General features: G+C 45.7%; 2 long non-coding RNA genes across 4 annotated transcripts; both read right to left on the reverse strand.

The window, feature by feature from the left end:
• Window positions 1-8065: 8065 nt before the first annotated feature.
• On the reverse strand, window positions 8066-10631 carry LOC141728913 (uncharacterized). The gene is made up of 3 exons (XR_012580165.1): window positions 9313-10631; window positions 8721-8785; window positions 8066-8102 (listed from the first exon to the last, which is right to left on the reverse strand). It is a non-coding gene; the product is annotated as an uncharacterized LOC141728913 (long non-coding RNA).
• Window positions 10632-13481: 2850 nt separating this feature from the next.
• LOC141728960 (uncharacterized) lies at window positions 13482-20470 on the reverse strand. 3 transcript variants are annotated; one of them, XR_012580212.1, is made up of 10 exons: window positions 18939-20470; window positions 18748-18835; window positions 17794-17866; window positions 17575-17696; window positions 17268-17347; window positions 17137-17191; window positions 16523-16589; window positions 15306-16445; window positions 14823-14915; window positions 13816-14674 (listed from the first exon to the last, which is right to left on the reverse strand). It is a non-coding gene; the product is annotated as an uncharacterized LOC141728960 (long non-coding RNA). The 3 variants fall into 3 exon arrangements; XR_012580213.1 differs by lacking the exons at window positions 13816-14674; window positions 17137-17191; window positions 17268-17347; ... (2 more) ...; window positions 18748-18835; window positions 18939-20470 and adding an exon at window positions 13482-13756 and having other exon boundaries at window positions 16523-16670; XR_012580211.1 differs by lacking the exons at window positions 17137-17191; window positions 17268-17347; window positions 17575-17696; ... (1 more) ...; window positions 18748-18835; window positions 18939-20470 and having other exon boundaries at window positions 16523-16670.
• Between the last annotated feature and the right edge of the window lie 1490 nt (window positions 20471-21960).

Consider the following 21960-nt stretch of genomic DNA (forward strand, 5'->3'; position numbering starts at 1 on the left):
AACGTAACCATAAACAATGTCTCCCAAATTACCCGCAACCATAAAACATACACTACAATCAAACCAACCAAATAAATAAAAGCCCTGGAAGACGATAAACACACATGCAATTCTCGAGATTAAAAACCCGCTGCTATGAACGACACGACGCTACCTCAAAAGCCCACCGAAACAAACACTACCCGCTCACGCCAATAAAAGCCACCTCAACAGAATTAAAATCCGAACCGCTGCTTCGCGCTACGACCCGTAAAAACCATTGCGCGCCTTTCTAAACATAATACCCCGGCAAAAAAACCATATCCGACTACGAAACCCAATCCGAAACGAACCTTTATCATCCCCACCGGCACCGAGAACCGCAGCAGTCAGGAAGAACACCGTAGCCCTTAGCGTACCCCCGCTGCAAACCGAACACAGCGATGCAATCAATGCCGAAAAAGCGCCTCCGAACCGCGGCACCGCCCCAGCACTGCGAGCAGCCGAAGCCCGCGCTCGCTGCCGGCCCCGGACGGAGCGCGGCTCCCGCCAGGAGACCGGCTCCTCCGGCGGCTCCTCCGGCACGCGGGGCCGGCGCCGGCCCGGAGAGCCGCGCCCGCTGCCCCTGCCCGGCGGGGCCGGCACCGGGCCCGGGGGTGGCGGCGGCGCCCGAGCCCCGCGCCCGGACCGCCCGGAGCGGCCGGCACCGCCCGGGCCGCCGCAGCAGCGCCCGCGCCGCCTCTGCCGCCCTTGGCTGGCCCGGCGCGGCTCCGCCACCGCCGCCCTTGGCCGGCCCGGCCGCGCCAAATCCCCCGTGCGCCCCGGCAGCTCCCCGGGCCGTGCCAGCGCCGCTCCCGAGCGGCAACGTTCCGGCCCGGGCCGCGGGCACCACAAGCGCCCTCCCATGCAGCGGCACGGCCCCATTGCAGCCCTGCAAACGCTGCCACAGCTGCAGCTTCCCGCAACCGAAGCCCGAAACTGACGCCGCAGGCGGGGCTCGCCTCCCTTCAACAAGGGCAAAGAAGTGTCCTCTCCCCTTCACGTTCGTCCCCTACGAGAGCACAAAAGAAGGGGCGCTCCTCAAATGAAAGCCTTCGACTGATGGCAAAGGGCCATTTCCACCTCCATTCAAAGCCTTGAAAAGGAGGGACACCACGGCTGCCCCCTCCTTTTCAACCCTAGGGTGATGAAAATGGGGTGGCTGCCTTCAAACCAAACCCATAACACCACAAGAATACTTTTCCCATTCCCCTTCAAATAGAACGCAGGGATTCCCTGTCACCCCCGGGATACCCCCAACAGCCTGGAAAAGGCAGCTTTTCCTGCAATCAACGCCCTTAAAACCACAAGTGAAGAGGGATCCCCTCAGTTCAAACGCAGACAATAAAAGAAGAGGAGCTGCTTCCTTCTCCTTAATCCCTTTCGTCCTCATAAGCTCCATTTCTGCTCCTGGGGAAGCGGGGAGGGACTGGCAAGATGAAATTGCAAAGGGGAAGGACAAAATTCCCCGCTCCAAACCCACACGGGCTCACCTGCTCGGCTGCTGCTCCCCGGCACAAAGATTCGTCCCTCGGCACAAACCCCTCCACTCAGCAGCTCCATGCAAAAATGTACAGAGGCAAACTCTCCCCCCGTTAAAACCGCCTCGCCCCGGCAAGAGCCACCCCCTCATCATCCTCACAGCTCACACCTGGGCTGCTCCGAGCCCCATCATCCTCACACCTGGGCTGCTCCGAGCCCTCATCATCCTCACACTCACACCTGGGCTGCTCCGAGCCCCATCATCCTCACACTCACACCTGGGCTGCTCCGAGCCCCTCATCATCCTCACACTCACACCTGGGCTGCTCCGAGCCCCTCATCATCCTCACACTCACACCTGGCGCCGATGCCACTCCAACAGCGCCTCTCCCTGTGCAGCACACAGCCCGCTTCTCACAGACAGAGCAAACAGAAATCCGCTACGGGCCTTGGCTTTCCTTAGTCCGTCTGGTTCCACAATTCAAACACGTACGTGCACTGATGGCATTGAGGGAAAGCTTTCCAGTGCAGAAAACTATCATTCTGCTAGCACACTTTGATTAACCCTCAGAAAAAGCAGGATCAGCGCCAACTCCTAAGACCCCTTGGGACACCCAATGCAGCAGACGTCGAAAAATGGGAAAAGTCAAGCTTGGAGTGGAGAAAGAGAATACAAATACACCAGCCTTTTAAAAAAGCCTTCACACAACAATAGTGGGAACCAGTCACATTTCTTCTTTCCTTGCTTTCTGTAATGACATAAATATGAAGTAAAAAAACCACATGAAACACAAGGCAGAGCTGGGAATTTACAGGTCTTTATTTGGCACTCTGGATGACAAGCGCCTCTTCCGGGACTGCGACACGATTTGGGGACTGGCAGAGAACGGAGGCAGAAGGTGCCAGAGAGCCCTTTCTATTGCCTCCAGCTCCTGCAGCTGTTCTGATGGTTTCGGGGCACAGCTCGGTCCATTCCTAGATAAAAACGCTAGGGCAGTATCTTCAAAACTGCTACCCATCTCCACTCGGAGTTTTCTGCATTCCTGTAAACAATGAGTGGATAGAGAGGGTTTCTCCCCAGATGAATTTAGAGACAAATTCCTATTCTTTACCAAGACCTATAAAAACGAATACCTTGACAGGTTTTAGCATTCTACACCCACCCCTCCCTGAATTTGGTGGCAGCTTTGGGTCCCTCTGGGGCACGACCCCCAGCGTGACGCCCCTCGCCCGCCCCCCGCCTGCTCCTGCACCGCAGTGGGGCTCCCGCTCCTGGGGACCGCGGGGTGCCCGAACGGCATCAGAGCCCCGAGTCTTCACCCCCTTTCCCTGAGCCCCGAAGAAGGCACAGAACGAGTCCGACTGCCCCGGACAGCAGCGCAGCGCTTCCTCCAAGCCCTTTGCACACGTCCATCCCCGCAGAAAGGGATTCTGCTGCAACAAGAAAGCGGGGCGGCCCCCAGAAAGGCCGAGGTTCCTCCCCAGCCTCGCTGTCCCGGGCCAGGGGCAGCGAGAGGGAGCGGCACAGACGGCGGGCACGGCGCGGCACAGAGCGGGGGCCGCTCTCGGCGCCGTGCCGGGAAAGCCGCAGCTCCGGCGCTGTCCGGCGGGGCATTTGACCGGCACGGGGGGATCCGCCGAGAGCCTCCGGCCCCGTGCGGGGACTCCTGCAAGGGCCGAGGGACGCCGGGCTCCGGCCCTCGGGCCTTTATTCTCCGGCGCCCCGAGCCCCGCGGCTGCGCGGCGAAGACGGAAAGGGGGCACGGGAAGAGAGCAGGGCATGAGAAAGGGCGGCGAGGGGGTCGGGCTGTGGAGGAAAGCTGCACGGGAAGGGAAACCCGGGAAGGGGGAAGAGGGAGGGTGGAGGAGGGAGGGTGGACAGAGGACGGAGACAGGGGGAACAGAAGGGAGTAGCGGGCTAGGGACAGGACAGGTAGGAGCCGGGCTTGTGGGGGGAGAGAGAATGGGGGAAAGGAAGCGAGAGAAGGCGAATACGTTGAGAAGGAAGGAGGGGTAGAGAGAGAGACAGGCGGGGAAGCCTCACAGAGCCCCGGCTGCACCCCGAGCCCGGCCCGGCGCCTCGCCCTGCCCGGGATGCTGCGCTCGGCGGAGCTCGGCTCGCTCCGGAGACACTCGGCTCGAATCGGCTCTGTGGCTAAACTCGGCTTTCTTCGGCCGCATTCGGCTGCATTCGCCTCTTCGGCGCGCCTCGGCTCGCTTCGGCCGAACTCGGAGTCGCTCTGTGTGCTCGGCTCGCTTCGGCCGAACTCGGAGCCGCTCTCTATGCGTTCGGCGCGCCTCGGCTCGGCTCGGCTCCCTGAGGGCGGGCAAGCGGCGCCGCCTCACGTTAAACGCGCCCGGCTCGGGGCTCTCCTGCTGCCGCGTCCCGCCGGCGGCCCGCCCATCGCACGGACACGACCGGGAGCGCGGGGCGGCACAGGGGCTCTTTAGGCGGTGACCGCACTCGCGCTAATTAGCGCGCACGAGAGCAGCGGGCTCGGTTCGCCTGAGCTCGGCTCCGTTCAGGCAGCCTCGCAAGCCTGGCCTCGGTTCGCTCGAGGCCGTCAGGTTCGGCCGGTCTCGCCTTGCTTCGGCTGAGCTCGTTCCATTCGGCCGAAGGAGGCGTCGTTCGCTCGTGTTTTTACAAATATCTTTCTCTATAGATTGTATATTTTTATATTTAGATTTATACTTCTATAATACTTCTATTATTCAAAATAAAAACCTCGTCGCTAACCAAATAAATACAAAAATCCACCTTCTTTTAAACGAGATTGAAATATTTTTATACTTTCTATAATAATATTCACATTCATATTTATAGTTTCTTTTGATGCATTATATTAATAATTAGATCTAATATATTTAAAATTCTAGAAATGTATTTAAATTATTATTATTCGTATTATGTATCATATCTACTGCTACAACTAATATTTTCTTCTGTTTTTAAACTTTATATGTATTTATGACATATATCTATACTTAGATTTCTACCTTTATATGATTTGTACTTATAATTTGGATAATCAAAACACTGCCTATTGACAAATAAACCCCCGCTTTATTTAACTATTTAAAAAATATTTTACATTTATAATTTTCCTATTTATATTTATAATTTATTCTATATTACATGAGAACACACCTGCTCCTGCACCCCAGTGGGGCTCCCTCTCCTGGGGACCTTGGGGTGCCCCAATGGCATCAGAGCCCCGAGTTTTCACGCTCTTTTCCTCTGTTTAGAAACTACACTGGAACTTTTTTCTGGAAAAAAGACATTACCTAAATCCTGTCCCCATGTCCCAGACAGATAGATATTCAGTTATTAGTTGGCTGGGCAGCAGTTTCTTAAATAGAAGGATAAACAAGGTGTGAACATTTTAGCTACAAGCAAATAGGCAAATCTGAACTAGGTACTGCTGGTCGACCACTGAAGTTATTTTGAAGCAATTTTTTAAACAATAAAATACTGATGCCACAAAAATAAAGCAAAAAGCTAACTACTGGCTAAGAAAAAATTAACTTTTGACAGCAACAACATTCCAACCACACAGGCTTTTTTCCCGATGTCATACCTTATAACTACCTCTCTTGGGAATTCTCATCATGTATCCCAAAAGGAATAAATACCTTAGAGCGTCCTAAAGCAAAAAGTAGCACACATGAGCTCCTCACACTCCTGGCAGTGCACTGAGCTCCTCACACTCCAGCGCAGCGTGCACTGAGTCTGCAACAAATTCTGCTCAGTGAGGGTCTGCAAACAAAGGTTCAACTCATGAACTGAACTGATTTTATAGGGATGTTTTCTAAGCACAGAAGCACAAAAAAGAACAAGCAGAAACAATTCTTAAATAAATCTGCAAGTTTTATTTAGCATATATGCGACTCATTTCCAACCTGTGGCTTCTCACTTTGATTTGTCCGTAGGTTCAGGAAGATGACAATGCACACTCTGCCTTCCCTGAGCCCCCCACGGCAGCTGAGCGCTGCTCCGTGTGCTCAGATCGTCAGGAGCTGGATTACACGTACCCGGACGGACTGGAACTGCTCTGCTGCAGATTCAGGAGACGACGGCAGAGAGGGGCTGGCCGAGGCGTCGTCCGAATTCCATTTCTGTGTGACGAGAAGCGGTTTGTTCCCAACAGCTGCAACATCCCCGGCTCGCTTCCGCGGTGAGTACCGATGGCACGCAAATGGCAGCCCGAGGAAATCGTGTTCTGGGCTCTAAGTGGCTGGGACAGGGTCTGATTTTTTGTTTTGCATCTGTATGACGATTAGTACGACAGGGCTCTGAGGGATGACATGGCAACACAGAATTAAAAACTCCTCGATAGGATTACATTGACTTCTAGGAAAAGACAAAAGCCTGTCACCCTTCTGAAATCTGCTTTTAATCCAAAGCACACGGATTGTCACTATACTGCACCTTCCAGCTTTTCAAAACAGCTTACTTCTGAAGACCAGGAAACATTGATTTCTACAGAAACAATGGGCAACTCCCAGGTTAATTTAAGCACTACTCTTTAATAGGGGATCTGCCAGCGTGCCAGTCCAGCTTCAAGTGCGCTTTATTTCAGTCTAACATCCCCACAAAATTCTTCTCACATCTTCCAACCCTGAAATCTTCTTTTTCCCTAAGGCTTCTCATCATTAGCAATTTCCAAGTAACATGGTATTTTTACAACATTCAAAAATGTCATGCTGGACTGTGCTAGAGAGTAATCTGCAAATATAAGCTTAGCAAAGATTGAATTGACTTGTCCAGAGAAAAAACCTACAAGTGAACACCCACACCTGCCTACAAAGAGCTGACAAGCCCCTGGCAGCTACCAGCATCAAAGCACAGTGGATGTTTCTAATAGAGGGTAAGGATAACAATACCACCTTTTGTTCTCTCCAGCTTGTTTTCCCTGCAGTCATATTTTGCTTCTTATGATTTTTTTAGTCTCTGTATCTTCTTGGACAGCACCGAGCCTGACGACAAGGACACGAGAGTCTTTCCCTGCCGTAGGGAGAGAACCAGGAAAACAGTTAAAAAAAGAACAGGGTAGTTTGAAATTCATACTTCCAGTGAGAAGCAGCGCCTAACAAACAGAACAAAAGCAAACAAAGCACGATACCTCCCTGGGGACAGAAGACTTATAAACCCTCCAGGATTTACGACCAACCCCTTCAGGACAGCAGCCAAGTGTCCCATGAGGTGGTGCTGCACCAAAGAACGATCTGACAGGTTCCAAAGAGTCAAATGCACAATATTTTGCAAAGCCGTGAAATCTTGCAAAATAACAAAAATACAGTTGATATAAACTACAGGGCAAGAGTACAAGTGTTCACTTTAAGAGCTGGAACCATGCAGGTGAGCACCTGATAACTGGATCCTCACCAGAGTTTGAACCCTTCGGTACACAGAAGGGTTTTCCCCAGAAATTTCACAGACTGAGTTTTGATAGAAGTACACTTGCCAGATCCTCAGAAGCATCACCCATTCTCCAGGTGTCTGCAGAGAACTGCAAATGGCTCTCACGTAGTTTGAGCTGGTTCTCCAAGGTCTCAGGGTGAATTTCACCAGATGCAACCAAATCGGGCGACTCCCAGTGGGACAGAAGGAACCCAAAGTTTGGGTAAGCAGAGCTGCAGCAAATACTGAGGAAACAAACATAACAGCGTAAAAAATAATAAACCATCCTTTTTTTTTCTCTTGCTTTTGTTTTTTTCTTATTCAGATCAGCATAGCAATTAAAGAGAAGGTGACAAACTCACCATTACTGAACATTTCATCATCTGTAAGCCGAGCATCCTTAGCATAGAGGACTCCAAAGTTAAAATTCACCGATCCCTGGGAAATAAAACCAAATATTGTATGATAAACAGTCAAACAGCAGACATAAAAATTTGTTTCCTCTAAGGACTTTCAGGTATGTATGTATCTTTGCATACATCCTACACATTAGAACATACACTTTATACCATCACCTGATACATAATATTTTACCTTTAAATTTTGATAGTATAGCATGAATTTTTAACTTAAATTGGTGATCTATTATTATTAAGTTGGTACTGAAAGTTATTTCTGCTGTCACGTTCAAAAAAACTTTTTTTTTTTTTTTTACTGTAATGAGCAATCGATTTCAAAGTCATCACAAGCCCATCAAAATACAAAGCTGTATTCACTGGGCGGGTCTGTGAGCTAGAAGTAGTTAGGCTTGGACTTCCCTCTTGTTCTTCCAGAACCGATAAATCCTGTCAACAAAACCAGGATCTTTAGCCCACTGCTGTGAAAGATTCTACAAGGATGATGGTTTGATTTGTGTTTACAAGTTTTGATTTGAAATGGCCAGTTCAATGGATAAAGACAGTTTAAGTAGTATTACGTTACTATTATTATTATTTCTATTATTATTTTTACTATTACTACTACTATTATTATCACCTGCTACTGGAAGAAACAAACCAGTCGTACCTATACTTAATTACTTTTATTTCCAGAAAATAATAAAGAAAAAGAACCAAACCAAAAAAAGTCACTTCCTACCTTTTATATCAAGGGAGGAAAAATTTCTCTTGGGCTCTTCTCCAATTTATCAAGACTCATAGCACTGAAAGGCAAACAAAACAGTGCTTTATAGAAGGGCAAGTGCACATTTCAAGGCTGAACCACCAACCGATTGCAGTGACAGCAGTTACAACATGAATCGTTCCGAGAGCCTCTGTTAAATGCAATGTTCTGTGGAACTGCCATTTCTTTCCCAAAATACTAACTTCCAACACTTCCTAAACGTATTTGGTATTTTAAAACAACAGAAGTTAGTGAGACACTGTGTGGAGGTCAGGTTTAAATTTATTTCCTTCTAAAGCACAGAGCTCTGTTCCATCACCCTTCACTTCGGCTCTGCACTGAATCACGGTGAGCATTTGAGGAGTGCTCAATAACCAATTCTATTTCTCTCTTTTTCTAGTTCTCTCTATTCCTGAATAATTAAAGACAAGTCCAATGAAAAATGACAAGTTCAGCATCAAAGTCACACTTTTTCCCTTTGTCTGGTCAAGAACAGGCTCTAAATCCACTTAGTGCTGCCTGCAACGATTAAGACGTGCAAAACCATTTTTACATGTTTTATAGGTTTATCATAAAAGCCACGGAACGCAAGCTCTGAATTACAGGAAAAGGTACACAGTCAAATATCTAAAGGGATCACTTATTTGTAAATGCATACCTTGACAGAGATCGCACTGAGAACGTTTCTGTGGGACTCTAAGGGAGACATATTTTCTGAGTACCCTGTAAACAAGAAAAGCTAGGATATATTACAGGACACACCCACTTTTTCTACATATTCAAATAGGATTTTTAATAAAAACAACTCAGTTGAAAAAGAAAGAAGAAAACCAAGGTCATTTTACTCAGCTATATTTACTCCCAATTTACAGAAAAAAAAAAAGTCACGGGTGCTGCAAAGAAAAAAAAAGTGAACCATAAACGCCTACAGTACAGTTTTAAAACAAGTGCTTGGATAAAAGAATCTCATGGAACGTGAAGTAGAAAAAAAGTGAAACCACTATCAGACCTGCCTATTTTCTCACCTTGGTACAAGAAAATCCTAAAAGCAGTATAAAGTCACTGCCTAAAACCGGTCATGGGATGTAACCAAGAACAATTTAGGCATTTGCTAATCTAGACAGAAACCTTTTCTGGATGCTAGTGTCAAATCACAAGTTTTGTCTTTCAGAAGCCCGACAATGCTGGAAAGCACTTTCTCTGGGGCTCGGGAGGGCAGGGGCAGAAGGGGATGAGTTTGCAGATCGCACCTGTGCCATCGGAAGGATACAGCCCGCCTGCTCCCTGCGCTGGGCATTCTCCCGGCCATCTCTGGCTTTACCGCTCAGCGCCGCTCCATCCGTTTGCATGGCAGAAAGAGCCTCGAGCACTAGCGCAGGCAGCAGCCCAGTCATTCCGGCGATATCGCAGCGCTCTCTGCTCGCAACGCCCAACACGCGGCGGAGCCGCCTCCGCCCGCAGCACCGGCAGCAGCCCGAGGGGGACGGCTGCAGCTCGGCGGCTGCTGCGCCTCCGCCAGCCTGAGGGCAGCCGCCCCACCGGGACCGCGGGAGCGACCGGCGCCGCTCGCCCGGGGCGGCTCCTGCAGCTCCCGGCCCGCGGCAGCAAAGCACCGCCTCGCCCTCCGCCATCGCTACCGCTGCGTAAGGCCGAAGAACCGGACCGACGCCCCTTCCGCGCTGCTCAGCTCCGTGCGGGCGGCCAGACGGAGGTTTCGCCCCTCCGGCGTCGCCGCCGCGGCGCCGTCCCGCGCACAGCCCGGCGCGGCCGCCTGGCACGCCAGCCACTCATGCGCCGCGTCAGCCGTTGCGTCACACGCCTCGCCGGCAGCAGGGCCTGCCGGGAGTTGTAGTCTCGGGCTGACAGCCACTGCTCCGTCCTCCGCCACCGGGAGCTGCAGTCCCTCCCGGGCATCAAACGGGTCCTTCGCCCCCGGGCGGGGAAGGACCTGAGGCAGCAACGCTCCTCCCGAATGCCCTCTCTTTTTCGCTCCAACTCTTTTTTCCTTTTTCACTCTGCTTTTCACCCCTTCCCTTCCCTCTTGTGGTCCTGATTCCTTTCCTTTCCTTCCCTTCCCTTTTTTCTATTTCTGATCTTGGTTTTCCTTTCTAGCTTTAGAATAAAAAAGCAGCACTAGAAACTTTCGGGCTACCTGGGAGTAAAAAAAACCTCCAAAACGAAAATGATTTAAAGAAAAATATTTATTCCCTGGGAGCCTGAAATTTTCTACTGCTGCACATGACATAGAGCTTTTATTCCTTCTTATAGAGTTGATATTTTATACTTACTTTATACAGCGCCCCCTGCCGTGTGATCCGGAGACCTGCAGGGAGAGCGCTGCGGCGTCCTTCGGTTCTGTTTAAAGAAACTCGGCTCAATTCGGCTTGCTTCGGCTCTTGGTCTAAACTCGTTTCAGTTCGGCTCTTCGGCCCAACTCGGCACGCTTGGGCTAAACTCGGTCACACTCGGCGCATTGTCTAAATGCGGCCAGTGTCGGCTACCCTCGGCTATCGATTCCAGTCGGCTATCATCGGCTCTTGGTGTAAACTCGGCTGTTTTCGGCCACACTCGGCTCTTCGCCTCTACCGAACAATTCGGCCCCGCTCGAAATATACCTATTTTTACATTGGAAGTATACATTTCTCTTAGGATTTTTACTTCTCTAACACTTGCAGGATTCAAAATAAAACCCCTGCGTCCACCCATACATGCCAAATACAAACCCCTTTCATTTCAACTGTATTTCATTTTTTTTTTAAATAATATTTTTCAAATTTAGATCCACATTTATATTTAAATTCTATACTGATGTGTGTTCGATTTTGCATTTCTATTTTCCCATTTATTTATACATTTATATTCTATGTTACAACTCTTCCTATTACTTCTATTTTTTTTCGTATTTTTATTCAGATCTTTATATATTTATTATATCTTTCTGTGTGAGGATTTTTACTTCTGTAGCACTTCCATTATTTAAAATAAAACCCCTGCCTCCACCCACGTTAAAGCCAAAAAGAAAACCCTTTCTTCTCAACTGTATTTCAATATTTTTTAAAATTCTATTTTTCAGGTCCATATTCACATTTACATTTAAAATGTATACTTACGTATGCTGTTATTTGTATTCTCCATTACATCTCTTCCTATTATCTCTATTTACTTATATTTTGTGTTTATATCTATATTTATATCTTGATTGTATATCTCAATATTGAGAAATATATACCAATAATATCTACATTCATATCATTTAAAATAAAAACCCTGCCTCTAACCCAGTAAGAATAAAAAAAACCCCAACCCTTTTTTTCAAACAATATTTAAATAGGTTTTATCCTTATGTCTGATTTTTATATTCCTATTTGCATTTATAATGTACATTAATGTATATTGCTTACTTATACATTTATCTTTATCAATCTCAATTTGTACATAAATTTATATTCTATATTACATCTGATGCGAGCAGTTATATATTTTTATACATATTTTTATACATTGACTATATATTTCTGCGTCAAGATTTTTACTTCTGTAACACTTATTTAAAATAAAACCCCTGCCTCTACTTAAATAAAAGCCAAAAAATTCCCTTTCTTTTAAACTATACTTACCTATTTTTATATTTATATTCCCATTTATAATTTATATTGCCGTATCATGTTATTTATATTCTATACTACAACTCTTCATATTACTTACCTATATTTATAGTTCAATTTGTAGTCATAGTTTAGCAATCTCCCTTTATATATTTATTATCTATTTCTATCTTAAGATTCACATTTCTATAACACTTCTATTATTTAAAATAAAACTCCTGCCTCTAACCAAATCAAAACCAAGGACACTTCTTTATTTCAACCACATTTAAAATTTAACAAGTAACTTTATCTTTCAAAATTATAATCATATTTAGATTGATAATTTTTATTCATTATATTCATAGATATTATATATATCTTAGGGAGAATGCCCTCTAATATAAGCATAGATAGAAAATTTCTGTATTGTATATTTCTTTTACTTGGATTTATTTAATATCAATATTTATAGATATTTGTATTTCCCTATATATTTGTATCTGAATTTTTATTTTTTTCTATTTATATGATTTATTAATAAAAACAGGTCTACAACCTAATAAAACCCCCAATTTAACTATATTTAAGTATTTTTATATTTACAATCTATATTTATATATCTTTGTGCATATATATAATAGACTATCATTTATCTATGTGATAATATCTTACAATTCCATACCATGAATTATAGTTTTATATATGTATCTGTTCTCTATATTTATGTTTACCACTCTAATGTAATATTTCTTTTTAAATGTATATTTATTTCTATTTTCATCTCTATATTAAACCATATAAATAAGCCACAACAATACCGTACCTTTGTCAGCACCGGCACGCAGCACACGCTCATCCCATCGCAGCACATCAAAACAAAACATATTTTTATCACTAACGGAACAAACATCCCACAACACTGAACCCTCATGAACACTCAAATAAACCTAACCCAAAATAAATTTTAAATCCCACTTCAACTAGCCCAAAACCTGCGCACATGCTCATCATAAACGTCCTCCTAAACCAGTATCTCAAAAACCCCAAAAACCTCAAATACACCTTGAAAATGACACAACTGCTAAGAAAAACAAACACCCACTAAAAATTAAACCAAACCAACTCACTAGACTCAAAACTGTACAACTGACCCTAAACAGTACTAAAAGAAGCCCCCAAAGCTCTACCTTTATGCTAATGCACAAATAAAAACCAATAATCTATAAAACTTAATTTAAAATTAAAAGAAAACTAATTCAAAGCATAAAAATAAAAAATCTAAACTGTTAAAATACTAAAAAATATCACTACCCAAATTAAAAAACATATTGCCTATAAAAACCCACCACGTGAATACCCCTGGCACCAAAAATAAAACTAAAAAAACCTATCGAACCAGAAAGAAAACGGAACTTAGGAAAACCAAAACCATAACGTTCAAGTACTCACACCACATCCCTTACCGGACAGCAACTATAAACAACATCAAACCATACAATCAATTCTAAAAACCACCTTAAAACCACTACATTGAAAAACCTTTCAAAAATTAAACACTGCATTTAACCAAAGCCATCGAATAAATTCACACCCACAAACTCCGGCAGCCCAGCTGGCCCAACCAAAGCTGTATGTTTATGCATACAGTAAACAAAGCCAAAACCCCAGTAATACCTATCACAAGTCTATGAAAGAAACCTATTGAAATCAATCCTGTCTCAAATACAAACCAACCCATCCAGAAAGTTAGTTCACTCAAAAAACAACTTACACTGAGTTAATCATACCAAGAAATTAAACAACACACCATATACCACCAATGAATATAATAGTCAGGTAAAGAAAAACTACTTTTTTTTTCTTTTTTTTATTTAAACTAACTTCTTTTATTAGCTAGAACAAAAGATTTTGCCAGGCCTGTAACAACAACAACAACTTCTTTTTCTTCTTCACCTTCTGAAATGTCCCTTCTCACTCCCAAATTCCTTTCAACTCCTGAGTTTGCATCCAAGCAAAAAGCAAAATTCGTGCGCTCGCGCGTTCGATGCTCCTGTCAGATTCTCTGCTTCCCTCCACATCTTCTTACGCTTTCAGCCTTCACGCCGTCCTGCCGTGATGAGTTTGACAGAAGAATTGGCACATGTTAACAGAGCATTTCCCTCCCTCCCTCCCTCCGGTTTCCTCAGCACATTCCAATCCATCCCAAGCCTGCAACGATGCACGCTCACCCCAAGGCTCACAGCAAGCATGCAGCAGCTCAGGCTTACTGGGCTCCAGGGCTCTGTGCCTTAGACAGCCGAGGAAACTTCTGATGAGCCTCCGTTCCAATAAACTGGGATGCAAACTCACCTCCATCTCAGAGCCTCAGTGACCTCGGCCAGCCCCTTCCTCACTTCCCTGGGTCACAATCACTTCCAGGCAGAAGGATGCCAAGCAGGCTTTTGTCTTTTCTCTTAAGTGCCAACAGGTAAAATATGTAGGCTTTGACATAACTGATTACCCTCTCTTTGCACTCTCCCAAGGACAGTTTTAAAGAAAAGATAGAAGAAGATTGCTGCTAAATCCATATGGGATAAGGAGGAAAGCAGCAAGGATCCCAGGCCAGCAGCGTGCCCAGGCAGCGTCACGTCCCTGCCACCCTGTGACAAGGCACACAGCTGCAAAGCCCCAAAGCCTGCAGGCCCTGGAGCTGCCACACGGATGGACCCGGTTCCCTTCCCGGGTGCCCAGAGGGAAACCTGAGGGCAGGTGTCCACCCCGAGGCTGCACCCAGAGCCCCGGGCAGGGATGGAGTCGCTGACTGCCCTCTGGGGACGAGACCCTCCCTGCAGGCGACACTGCCTTCGGGTTCTTTTCTGGGTTTTTTTCTTGCCCATCTTGTTGGGGTTTTTTCCTGGGTTTTTTCTTACCCATCTTCGTCTGTTTTACTGGGTTTTAAGCCAACATGGGTACATTCCATGTCAGTACATACAATATAACCCGGCTGAGGATTTTTTATTCTAACTTTAAAAATGAGTTGCAAAACCTGAAAAGCAAAAGTCATATACACAAGGTTAAATCCATTCAGCATGTGCCCACCCATGCAGAGACGAGCAGACACAGACAGACACAGCCACGTGCTCTCACACACACTGACACACTCTTGCCACTTACACGCTCGCTGCGGCCCTTACCTGAGACGCTGAAGAACGTGCTGTGACACATCTTCTGGCTGCTGCTCCTTGAAGTAAATGGCAGACCCTGGGGAAATGAGCAGCCTCGGGGACCTGTGAGACAACAGGAAGGGTCAACGAGTGGCTGACAGCTAGGACTTGTCCCCACTCTGGACCAATAAATTATCTACCCAAAATCCCACAAAAGACAGATGAACAGTAAAGCTTTTATAACTGTTCTACCTAACTGTGACTACGTGCCAGGGCAGGGCAGCTGCGTTCGTCAGTGGCACAATGTAAGTACAGACAGTATCAGCTGAGGCAAACACTGCAAGTGTACACAGGGTGTAAGTATACACAATAAAGGGTAACGCAATTACATGCTGTGTAAGTACACACAGTACAAGCCAACAGAGGTACACAGAATGTGAGTACACACCGTATAATCCAACATAGATACACATGGTATAGGTACATACAACATAAGCCACCACAGGTACATACAACACAAGCCAGGACTGGAGATAACTTCTGGAAGATGAATTCTTGAGACCTACATCCTTTGAGAAGATAGAACCGAGAGAACCACTGCAGTCACCTGAGGAGGTGCATCTGAAACAAAGTCAGGACAAAAGTCAAAGGGAGGCAGGATACCTTAAGAGCTCCAGATGTCCTGTGTCCATCTACAAATCCCATCTGGAGTCCAACTACACCCCACATTACACATTCCAAGTCCCCGGGCCCTCTCCTATCGCACCAGGCTATGCGGCAGGGCAGAGCAGCCCCGGCACAAATGTGTGCTGACACCCGTGACACAGGACAGACAGGACAGGACACACAACGGGGACACAACAGGAACAGAAATCTCTTGGCAAGGAAAATGGCTGCAAGGACTGAGAGCATGCAAAAGGAGATGACTGAGTTCAAACTGACGGTGAGCTGATGAGGCTCAGAGAACACTGCAGGAAGAAGATGCTAACTGAATGATTGATTCCAAGAACAGTAAAGATGGATGCCTAGGAATCCTATGGTCAGAATCCTCTGCCTGCCCTCACATTCTTTCAAGCCCTAATCCACCATAATGGATCCAGGTGGGGCACAGCTGTCCGTACAGCTCAGAACAAGACCTGACAAGACATCTGACTGGATGCTTCCAAACAGAGAACTTTTGACTGGGGAGCTCAGACAGGTATCAGAATCGCATCTCTGGCCTGGGTGCCAGGCCAAGGAATGCAGAGATCACAGATGCTAACAATGATGCCAAGGTTTCTGACAGGCCCCTCAATGTGCTAAGGTAAAAGACAGGAGATACACAAACAACACATAATGCACAGCAGACAAGTGACACCAGACACACCGGGACTGCTCTGCCCTGAGCACCTCAGCACTGTGATCAAAGGTGAGACTTTGCTTTTATGGGGCCTAAGGGGCCACTTCATGGACACCCCCCCACCGCCAAATTGGACTCAAAAACCCCTCCCAGTAATTCCCAAACCAGCACCCTGCCTTCATCCCCTCTGTGGGTCATAGCCCTCTACTTATCTCTCAGACATCTGGCAATGCCGGTCCGTGCCAGGTGCAAAGAAAGGCCACCTCGTCAGCTGGGAAGGTCCTGCTGTCACCGGGCTGGTGTCTCTCAGACAGCTAGAGTAAAGAGAACCAAACATCAGTGCCTGATCTTGGCACCCCATCGGCCAAAACCCCACCAGTCTGCTACTCACCATGCTCCTAGGAAGGCCCGGCACCTGCTAACTCTGACCCTCTGCCATGGATGCAATGCATCTGCACCTGAAAGAAAGTTAGAACATGTGTCAAACACCACCAGGATAACTCACAAGCTGCGAAGACCTCAGATCCATCTAGGAATAGCATCTAGAGCCCAAGTACAGCCCCCATTACAAATTTACACTCCCCAGGGCTTGTCCCATTGCAGCTGGCCATGCGGCAGGGCAGAACAGCTCCGGCACCCATATGTGTGCAGACACCCGTGACACAGAACGTGACAAACAGGGGGACATCAAACACCACACATCATGCTTGTGGTGAGGGCCTCGAGGGAAGAAGGCAAAAGGGACCCCAAAGACACACTAGGGAACACGGCACACCGGAAACCACGACACAAACCAGAGCTGTTCTGCACTGCCCGCCTGAAAGCTGCCATCAAAAGTAGAGCCTCTCCCTTTAGCTGTCCTAAGAGGCCCTTGGACAAGTTTGCTTTTCCCTCCGCTAATTTTTAAATCTGTCCCAAGAACTCCCAACCTGCTACGCCCCCATCTCCAGGCCGTGCCTCCCAACTTATCTTTTGGATGATCGGTGATGGGAATCCACGTTGCACCTGAAATGAGTCTGCTTCAGAGAGCCTTGTGATCGCCTGTGAGCCTCTCGGTCAGCTACAATAAAGAAAACCAAAACCAAAGCATGAGTCCAGAGTTATGTGGGCCAAATCCCAGCCAGTCAGCTACTTGCCCTCTCCTGAGTGTGCCTGGCTCCCTCAGGCTCCAGCTTCATCCTGATTCCAAGGCTGTGGCCTTTATTAGGGCTGGCACCTGGGTTAGAGAAAGGCAAAGTTAAATGGCATTCCTGTGAGTGCACTGGATGACTCTGTGTGCTCTAAGACATGGGAATGCCTCTGCTAGAAGCCTTGTGGGGAGGGGGGCCCTCAAATAAACAAATAAACACCCTTTCTCACCCTGCTGCCTGCAAACCCCCTCCCAAGAACTCCTAACTGGATACCTGCTCACCCTCCCTCTCCCACTCACAATCCTCAACTCACCTGAAGCCTCAATCTCAAACAGCATCCTTGACACTGGGCAGATCCCTCCTGAGACACGATGAATCTGCTGCAAAAAGTGTTGTCCTTGACACAACCTGGAATCTCTGAAAGGCGTGCTCCTCCTAAAAACCATAAAAAACAAACCAAGAACAAAACCAGAAATTACAAAGGTGCTTTAACACCCCTAAACACAAAACCCAAAATTGTGAACCTACATACTCCCTGTATTCCATGCTGTTTTCTTCACAGTCTCTTCCAAGCCTCTGCTGCTTTAGATGCCCAGAAACACCTGCTGGAAACAAGCTGAGATGAGCTGAAAGAGCCTCTTCACTGAAATGAGATGAGAACTCCTACCCCAGCACACCCCAGAGAGGGAATGAAGCCCCTCGGCCAAGGCTGGGGTTAATATACCCCCGATGGTGCCTGCCTCTCGTTCCCATGGCACCCAGGAAAAGGGAGGGGGCAAATCCTCCCAGGTATAAAAGCCCTCAGAACAGCTGCAGCTGTTTGGCCTCTCTGACTCAGATTCAAGGGGAGTAAAGGGCTTGTTATAGAAGAAAACTCTTCACAAAAATAACAGTGCTTTCTTTTTTGCAACAGCTACTTGGAGCAGAAGAACAGAAAACTGGTAAGACATAAAACTTTGTGGTTAGGTAGCATAGCTGGATAAATTGGGTCATTTGCTGTTAACTTACATAATTATTCTGTATTTAACCAAAGCCATCTAATAAATTCACACCCAAAACTCCAGCAGCCCAGCTGGCCCTACCAAATCTGTATGTTTATACATACAGTAAACAATACCAAAATCCCAGTAATACCTATGAGAAGTCTATGAAAGAAACCTATTGAAATTAATCCTACCTGAAATACCATCTATTCCTACCTGAAAACCCATCCAGAAAGTTAGCTTCACTCAAAAAACAATTTACACAGAGTTAATAATACCAAGAAATAACACACCATATACCACCAATGAATATAATAGTGAAGGAAAAAAAACCCACATTTTAAATTTTTTTTAATTTAAACTAACTTCTTTTATCAGCTAGAACAAAAGATTTTGCCAGGACTGTAACAACAACTCCTTCTCCTTCTGAAATGTCCCTTCTCCTTCCCAAATTCCTTACAACTTCTGAGTTTAAATCCAATCCAAAAGCAGAATTCGTGCACCTGTGCGTTCAATGCTCCTGTCAGATTCTCTCTTTCCCTCCACATCTTCTTACACTTTCAGTCTTCACGCTGTCCTGCTGGGATGAGTCTGACAGAAGAACAGGCACATGTTAACAGAGCATTTCCCTCCCCAGAGCTGGTTTCCTCAGCGCATTTCACTCAATCCCAAGCCTGCAATGATGCACGCTCACCTGAAGCAGGGGGAGAAATCTGTAAAGGTCACTAAATACATAAAAGCGCATCCCCATTGTTCCATTACTCAGCAGCCCATCCGGCCAAGGTCAGAGCTCGCTGCCCACCGAGGACACGGCAACCAGCAGGGCCCTTTCTCCCACTCTCCAGCACGGACCTGCGAAGCCACAGAGGAGTTTACAGAGACCGGGAGCCGGCGGGACGGGACGGGCGCCCGGCCCGACTTTCCAAAGCTGGCGGCAGCGACGGCGGCGAGAGCCACGGCCCCGCTCCGCCTCCTGCGCCGCCTGCCCGGGGCCGCCCCGCCGGGATTGTCCGGCCCGCGGTCGCTCCCAGCGCCTGGAGCGGGGCGGGCGCGGGCCCGGGGGCTGCAGCCCTGTTCCGATGCCGCTCGCTCCCGCCCCTCGCACTTCCTTCGCTCGGCAGCCGCGTCCTTCCGCCGCCCCCGGCACCCAGCGGCGAGAGGCAAGGCGCTGGCTCGGGGGGTGCAGTACCGCCCTTTGGACACAGGGGGGCAGACTCACCGGGGTGTGCTATTTTCTCCGCCTTTTTGGCCGCCATTTTGAGAAGGTCAAGCCAGTCCGAGACACCCGCGACACGCCACTCCCAACACGGCGGCCTCTCGGCTGCCTGCCGGCTCACGGCTGCAGTACCGCGCTCTGCCCACAAGGAGGCAGCACTGCCGCCCGCCCCAGACGGGGGCGCAGCGCGCCTCGGGGCTGCGGGCAGCGAAGGCGGCAAAAAAGAACAGGGGCGACCCCAGACAAAAACTGCTCTGAAATAAATGCCAAAAACCTGCCTCCTATCGAGCAAGAGTCAAACAAGCCCCCTTGATTTAAAGCCATGTTTAAATAAAAGTTTTATTTCTATTTTTCATATTTATAGTCACACGCATATTTATAGTGAACATTGATGTAGCATGTAATTTATACAATATATTCTGTCTATTCCTATTGTTTATATGTATTTCCCTGTGTTTTTATAAATATCTTTCTCTATTAATTGTATAGTTCTTATATAGTTCTTCTATAGCTTAAAACTACATTTCTAAAATACTTTTATTATTTAAAAAAAAATCCAATTCTAACTAAATAAATACCAGAAAACCCTTCTTTTAAACTATACTGAAATATTGTTATATTTAGAGCTTGCATGACTATATACACATTTATATTTCTAGTTTATATTGATGCATTATATTTAGAATATATATAATATGTATCCTGCTCAAATAATAGAGAGAAATTATTTATTAAATTACGTATCATATCTACTGCTAAACCTTGTTTTTTCCTTTATTTTTAATTTTTATATTAATCTTTAGCTATTTATGATATATTTATATACTTAGACTTCTACCTTTATATTATTTGTATTTATAATTTTTATACTAAAACCCCTGCTTTTGCCAAATGAAAAACAAAACCATCCTTTATTTTCAACTACTTGAAAAATACTTTTATAATTATAATTATCATATCTATCATTTGTTTTATAAGTATAGTACATCAATTGATATATCTATTTTATATCTATTTCCTATAATATACTAAAAAAGATATATACAGTATTACTTTTATTATGCGTAGTATCAATTGATGTTATTTTATATTTACAATTATTTAAAAATTTTATGTATACCTGCATATATTTGAAACACATTTCTATATTTATATTTGAGTTGGGTTGTGTCTATATTTATATTCTCTATCTACATATCTATAAATACACACAATACTCTAATTAAAAAAGATAATATCTTATTGTAACATATAATAACTTATGTTACAAGTAAAATTTTAAAAAAATATCAAATATATAAAAACAAGAGAGGTTTATTCCCATTTCCACACATCTGTTTTGTTTAAATGTAGTTATAATATTACATTAGAAATCCAATTCCTAAATAAAATTACAATACAAAGAGCATTGAATTGCCAGCAATATCTTCGAAAAACATCAAGATACCTCCAACAGCCAAAAATCTGCCAGCCAAAAAACCACAAAACACTCTTTTCAATAACAAATTCTCATCATATCAGAAAAATGGAACCAAGATAAAAGAAAACCCTATAGAAACACGCACAGCAAATTACAACAACTACTAAAAAAATAAAATCAAACCAACCTACTAAACCCCAAACAGTGCCACTGACCCAGAAGGTTACTAAAAAAAAATAAACAAAATTCTACCTCTACACTAACTCAAAGAATAACCAATCCTCTGTAAAAATAACAGCCGAACTACTTAACGAAATAGAAAAAATCTCAAGGTCTAAAAACTAAGAAAACAACTACTCAATACTACTTGAAAAGATCCACCATATAAATACCCAGATTCCCAAAAAAAAACCGATGAACAACAATCAAATACATGAAAGAACAACAACAACAACAAAAATAATAAAAAAAAAAAAACCAACAACAAAAAAAGCCCCAAAACCGAATAAACTTTCATTTTCAACAAAAATATTATTCCCAACGGAATAAACCCATAGTGCCTCAAGCTATCAAAATAAAAATAACACCTAGAAACAAACACAAAGACTAAAGACAAACGTAACCATAAACAATGTCTCCCAAATTACCCGCAACCATAAAACATACACTACAATCAAACCAACCAAATAAATAAAAGCCCTGGAAGACGATAAACACACATGCAATTCGCGAGATTAAAAACCCGCTGCTATGAACGACACGACGCTACCTCAAAAGCCCACCGAAACAAACACTACCCGCTCACGCCAATAAAAGCCACCTCAACAGAATTAAAATCCGAACCGCTGCTTCGCGCTACGACCCGTAAAAACCATTGCGCGCCTTTCTAAACATAATACCCCGGCAAAAAAACCATATCCGACTACGAAACCCAATCCGAAACGAACCTTTATCATCCCCACCGGCACCGAGAACCGCAGCAGTCAGGAAGAACACCGTAGCCCTTAGCGTACCCCCGCTGCAAACCGAACACAGCGATGCAATCAATGCCGAAAAAGCGCCTCCGAACCGCGGCACCGC

The sequence above is a fragment of the Zonotrichia albicollis genome, chromosome 4 (assembly GCF_047830755.1).
Source record: "Zonotrichia albicollis isolate bZonAlb1 chromosome 4, bZonAlb1.hap1, whole genome shotgun sequence".
NCBI lineage: Eukaryota > Metazoa > Chordata > Aves > Passeriformes > Passerellidae > Zonotrichia > Zonotrichia albicollis.